At 40.3% G+C, this 6,677-nt stretch overlaps 1 pseudogene; it reads right to left on the reverse strand.

Annotated features, from left to right (window-relative positions):
* Positions 1–3,951: 3,951 nt before the first annotated feature.
* On the reverse strand, positions 3,952–6,255 carry LOC101827845 (annotated as a pseudogene).
* Positions 6,256–6,677: the final 422 nt, after the last annotated feature.

A 6,677-nucleotide genomic window follows, 5' to 3' on the forward strand; every position in this document is an offset into this window, starting at 1 on the left:
ACACAGGCAGCGCAGCAGGCGTGACAAGAGGGATTAGAGGAAAATCTTACAAACAAATTTACTCAGGATAATGAGAAGTAGGTAGAAATATTGGGGCAGTGAAAGATTATCTTGATTCTTATTTTGGGGCGAATTATAATGACAGCATTTCTCCCTCCCATTTGTTTCTCCCCTACAAACCCTTGTATATACCCCATTGTTCTCCTTCAAATTCATGGTCCCTTTTTCACTATTTTTCATTGCATGCACATACGTGTATGTTTATACATGTATCTCCTAAATACAACTTGTTCAGCCTGTATAATGTTACTTGTGTTTATTTTCTTGGCTTTCTTGTCACTGTACCACCAAATGGCCTCCTGTTCCCCAGGGAGAGTCATTCACCCAACACCAAGTTTTCTTCATCTCCCTATATATATATTTTTAATATTGGGTTGCAGCCTCGTGTGATTTTCCTCATATAGTTTTGCATGTGTCTTGTTGCCACCCTTCTCCAGATCACATTGGGCAGTCATGTTCGTGAAGATTGGTAAGTATGGCTACTGAAATGACGAGGAGACACTCTGATGACAAACTCGCTCACCCTCTGTCCTTCTGTCCACAGTTTTCCCTGGGCTTTACCTGTGGGATTGTTGGTCACTGTATCCACTGGAACAGGGCTCTGCAACTATGCGTTTTTATTGGCCATGGTTTTATATAGTTGTCTCTCTCCATTTGTTGCAAAAAGAAGCTTCCTTAATGAGGGGTGAAGAATATATTTATCTATGGGAATAAATGAAAAGTAATTTAAGCTAAAATTCAATACTTAACTGTTTCCATTAGTCGAGGGTAGTTTGCTAAGGGCCATATGATAGAGTTTATTTTAATCAACCAAGGAAGTAAACACTCCTTCTCCTCAAACAATTATTTTTATGTGTGTATTTGGAGGCTTCCAAGTCCTCTTATGAAGTGCTTAATAAATTGCTTCAATTTAAATTGAAGAACAAATGACATTTTAGAGTTTTGGAAGTAAAAATAACAAGTATAAAATAAATATGGCAAATTGTTTTATTAATGGTAAACAAATGTTAAATTTTTCAATTATTTTTGAATTTCGCATAACTTAACTTCTTAAGACAAAAAGAAGAGTTGACCAAAGCCAAAAAGAGTAGCAGTAATTAATTTTTTATACTATGATATTGAGGGCCAGTGAGATGGCTGAAGATGTGTTAACACACTTGCTGTAAAGACTTAAGACTTGATTTCAGCCCCTATGACCCATGTGATAGAAAGAAAAAACCAACTACTGCAAGTTGTCCTTCGCTCTCAAAATATTTCCTCTGGCAGGACATGCTCATTATATACAGACACACACAAATGAGTAATAATAAATAGTAAAGCTTTTAAGGCAATGCTGAATCCACTATTACCCACAAACTTAAGCTTGTTAAGCATTTAATAATGTGCATATTCACCTGCCTTTGTATTTCTCAGGCACAGAGAGGAAAACTATTAACTCCAGATCTCCTACGTTTATGATGACTTGCTTTAAGTGCCAGATAATATCACTCAGTTTTCCTACCAGCCATGTGGAAAGCAAAGAAGAACAAAACAGAAAATTATATCTCTTGATTCTTTGCCAGGTGTAGGATTGCCAGGATTTAGACAAAGAAAAAAAAAAGCAGTATCTCCGTCTGTTTCAAATGTTTGAGAGATTGTTGTATTGAAGAGAATATACTTTGATAAGAAATGTAAAATGCAATAAATGTCCAGAAAGAGTGCCAATAGCTAAAAATGTTCATCCTGCTACAAATATGTCTTAAATATTCTGTCAACATGTTTTGATTGCCAAGTCTTATACAAACATGTCTTTCTTATTTTTATGAACTCTTGCAAATGCTACGCTTTATAAAACCTTATCTGTCTGATTCAAAATCAAGTGATCATTCATAATAGAGAGCAATTTGAAGAACTATTTCTCTTCAGCTGCATGTGTAGAATTTTTCTATTTGTGTGTTCATTTGTTTGAAATAAAAGTTTGAGGTTACAGAAATACATTTATAGAGATCTAAACAGATGGACAGATGGTCACATATCTCTTGTGAACCTTGAGATGGACATAAGCAAAAACCTATGAAGAGGAAGAATTCTAGGATCAACTCATAATTTATCCCACCAATTTAAATGTCTTGACAGGATATCTCAACCTCATGAGTGAAATGATCACTAGATTGTCTCCCTTGCTTCTAAGCTCATGGTTATATGGGTATATTAGGAGCACACCACTATCAAAAAAAAAGGTTATCTGCCTTTGGTGTCATTTACAAAAGCAAATATATTGTTCAACAGTTATATAAATTATACTCCATGATCTTTAAGAACTTCTCTAAGCACTTTGCTGATGATACTCATATAGAAATAATTTTCTGTGTTTTAGGAAATTAGACATTTGAGATTGCCATGAAACTAGCATTTTTTTGTCCCACAGAAAATAAAGGGAAATAGATTCATGAGAGCACATTCATTCAGTTCACGGTATTGAGAAACAGACTATTTTCCATAATTGGAAGTTAGCTGTGTTAAATTTGATAACTCTTTATGAAACTCACTGTGCTGTTTATTAGGAAACTATAAATCTGAAATTGATTTGTGTAGTGTCTTCAAAGAACTCATAATTTAGTTGGAAGGACAAAGAACATACATATACACATATTAACTATATTATAAACCATACACAAGAAATATGACTGGTCAAAATAATTTCTTATCTAATGATAATACATTAATTGGAAGACGAAGCTCTAGAAACAAGTAAAAAGAGTGAATTAAAGCCAGAAGTGAAATTTAGGAACTTAGGTAATTAGGAATTTTTCAGTGAAAGCAAATAGTCATAGAGGTTGATGCCAAATGTATTGTTATCCTCGTATTGTTGTCCTCAGGGCAGCAAAAATTCGCCTCCTGAGAAATTCCCCTTGCATCTGACATGTTGTGGAAGAAGCTATATTTTCAGCTTAGGAATTTGATACTCTGGGTACAAAAATATCTTCACATTAATACTGGTGCCATAACATTCAATTAAGTACAGACTATAGTACCCACTACAGAGTGTTTCATGTAGAGTTGTTTATTTTTTAATTGGTTTGCATTTCTACATATTTATGAAGTATAATGACATGTCTCATGTGTACAAACATTGCCTGTGTTCAAGGGTCTTCACGGTTAATGTAGTCCAGGAATGAGTATGAATACATATGGATGGAATACTCTATCTCATCTTATGTAACGTGCATTCTTTCCCATCAGTGGCCTGTGTCCTGCTGCTATCTCTGCCCCCAGATAACACACAAGACACTATTTTAACTATGAAGCTGTTGGCTGTTTGCTATGGTTTCTTAATGGCTAGCTCTGACTTAATTATTAACCCATAATTATTAACCCATAATTGTTAACCCATATTTTTTGGTTGTTTTTTCAAGACAGGGTTTTTCTGTATTGTTTTGTAGCCTCTCCTGGAACTTGCTCGGTAGACCAGGATGGCCTTGAACTCACAGAGATCCACCTGTGTCTGCTATAATATTTTTTATAAGGTCTTACCTTACCAAAAACGCTAGGCTTGGGCCCTCTTCTGGAGTCATTTGGCTACTCCCAGAATCCTTTTTGACTCCTAGTCTCATCTATCTTGCTTCCCTATTGGCCAGCAGTGCTTTATTTATCAACCAATAGGAGAACATATACACAGAAGAAGGTCCCGCATCAGTCTTGCATACTTCACAATTGCTGAAGTGGGGGGCTTAATGGCCTGTTGAATATACCTTTTGAAAAGACTGCTGTACCGCCAGCTAGGTAACAATACTAAAGGTCTACAGCAAAGGTCTTTAGCCTGGGCATCACCGTGCAGCTCATAGTCTTTTTCCCACCCACTGGAAAAATTTTTGTTAACATTCCACCAGCTGTACAAAGTGCTTTCTGGCCTTAAGCACCTTCTTCCTTGGTGATGTGGTCGTTCTTCAGTGGTCCCATGGATGCTTTCATCTCCTCCATGATTTGGAGACAACTGTGGCCAAATTTGGAGGTGGTGTCAATGAATTTCAGGTCAAGCTTCTCCAGATTCTGTCACTTGATCTTTTCCAGCAAGGACATGCTTCTTGGTTCCTACCGCATGGCCTTTGAGCATGACAAAGTCATTGGTCACCTCACTGTAATGGACAAAGCCACCCAGTGGGCTGATGCTCTTATCAGACAGGTCATCATCAATGGACTCATTGCTCTTAATCAGCTTACTATCCTGGATGAGGTAGCCTTGACCAACCTTGTAAATATTTTTGTTAATCTGCGTTCGGTGATGGTAGCCTTTCTGCCCAGCTCGAGTCACAGGGAAGGCCACATTGGGTGCCACGCTCCAATACAGGCAACCTTGCACAGCCTTTCCTGTGGGCAGCTTCTTTGCATGCCAATGACTAGTCACCTCTTTGTAGCCCTTGCCTTTTGTCACCCCGATGACCTCAGTCATCACATCCTGTCCATACACCTGGTTCACAGGAACGTCCGGCTACAGCCTCCTTCAGGCCCAGTCTGGTTCTCAGCTAACCTGGATCTCCATCAAATGTGCCTTCTTCTGGCACAGAGGAAGCAGCTGCATCTGAGTGTGAGCAACTATGCGGATGACTTGGCACTACTTCTTCATGCTGCTGAAGTTCTTCTCCAGTTGTTTCTTGCGAATATTATCCTGCCATTTCTTACAGTATTTGGTGAAGGCCTTCTTCTTAGATTTGTGCCATTTCTTGTAGAAACGCCTCTTACACTTACCATTGATGTGCTCAGCAAATACTGTCTTGAAGGTGCAGAGACCTCGTGGGGTTTCAACACATCCCACGACACCCACAACTACCATGGTGATGTTTCAACAATGGTTACCATAGGGAAAAGAGACCAGCCAAAGAAACATACCCTGAGCAGAGCCAAAGAAACACACTTTGGCCCTGAAACCAGAAACAAAGAAATGTACCCTAACCCTGAAACCAGTGCCAAAGAAACACACTTTGTCCCTAGAATCAGAGTTAGTGAAAGAAATACACCCTGGCCGTAAAACTAGAGCCAAAAGGCTGAAAAGGACCAGAGAAAGAAACACACTTTGGGCCTGAAACCGGAGTCAAATCTGATCCTAACCATGTATATAAAACCAACCAATCCTTGGGTAGGAACTCTAGCCAATCTGAGCTTAGCATTGGAATCTGACCAATCCCTACCCTGGAAAAACTTCCCCTGCGCCCAAGAATCCCTATATAAACCCTGTGTATGGTCAGCTTGGCCTGTCCAGCTGCTTCCTTCTAATAAATGGCTTTGACCAGCTTTGGGTCTGGACAGAGCAGGGCAAGCAGGGCTGTAACACTTTTGCTGGGGAAACCTTCCCCTGGCAGAACGGAGTTGTTACACACAGCTCTCCACTCTCTCGGGAGCAGAGCTGAACTGCTACACTGGGCAAACATCCCCAGCTGGAAGACCCTTTCCTGCTGGAACAGAGCTGATACACTGGGAAAGCCTTTCCCTGAGGCTGGGCTGTAAGCTGCCACATTTACTACAACCTGTGCTCCCCAGCTCCAGGATACCTTTCTGTCTGAGCTGTGTAACACTTAGTATTCTGTGACTCTGGAGTGCCAGGATACCGGTCCCACCTGATCCATCAAAATGCTTACAGTTACAGCCTCCACAGCTTCTTCCTTGTTTACCTTGGATCCTGGCCTGTCAACTTCGCCGACAATGGGAGTCATGTCAGCCTTGTAGCCTAGAAAGACTGGGAGGTGGACAGGCATGGAAGTATCAACCTTGGGGAAATCTCTTCACCTTCCCACGATGACAACTGTCTGCTTCCAAGGCAAGAAGCCCAAGGAGCCTCAGATCAGAGAATTTCCTGTGAGACGTTATGCCATCACACCCGATAGAGTCATAGTCTTTTTTTTTTTATCTAGGATTCACAGGTGAATGAGTGGCTGTGAACACTAATACCCAGTGCCTTAGCTATTACTCTATTGCTGTAGAGAGATACTGTAACCAAGGAAACTTTAATAAAAAAGTTAAGTACTTTCCTTGGAGCTTGCTTACAGTTTTGGAGTGTCAGTCATCATGGTGGTAACCAAACAGACCTGGCACTGGGGCAGTAGCTGAGAACTTTAATTTCAGATCCACAAGCAGCAAGCAGAGAGAGACTGGCCCTGGCCATTATGGGCTTCTGAAACCTCAAGGCCTACCCCCGTGACTCAGCTCCTTCAACAAGGCCATAACTTCTAACCACTCCCAATGAGTTCTCCAACTGGGGTCCACACACTTAAATATATGAACCTATGAAGAGCATTCTCATTCAGACCACATCACATTCAGTAATCCAGGAAAAGGACCGTAATACCTTATAACTATGATAGCAAGGGTGTTGTAAGAGAAGTCTTGGTTCCAAAGAGAAAACGTTTCTGGTAGTGGGCATAATTTACAGTCCTAGAGTCTAAACAGCCACCCAGTTGCCTGGCCTCTTCAGATCTCTAGATCAACAAGCAAACTTGAGCAGTGCTATTTTGTCTAGGCTGTTGAGAAGAAATGCATACACTTCTGTATAATGAAGACTGTATCTGTAGTCAGGAGATGTTTTTACGAGTCTTCTCCTATGACCACCTCCTGTGAAGATGGTGACTTGAGAAGTATGACAAAGA

This window comes from Mesocricetus auratus, unplaced genomic scaffold (assembly GCF_017639785.1).
Source record: "Mesocricetus auratus isolate SY011 unplaced genomic scaffold, BCM_Maur_2.0 Super-Scaffold_100023, whole genome shotgun sequence".
NCBI classification, from domain to species: domain Eukaryota; kingdom Metazoa; phylum Chordata; class Mammalia; order Rodentia; family Cricetidae; genus Mesocricetus; species Mesocricetus auratus.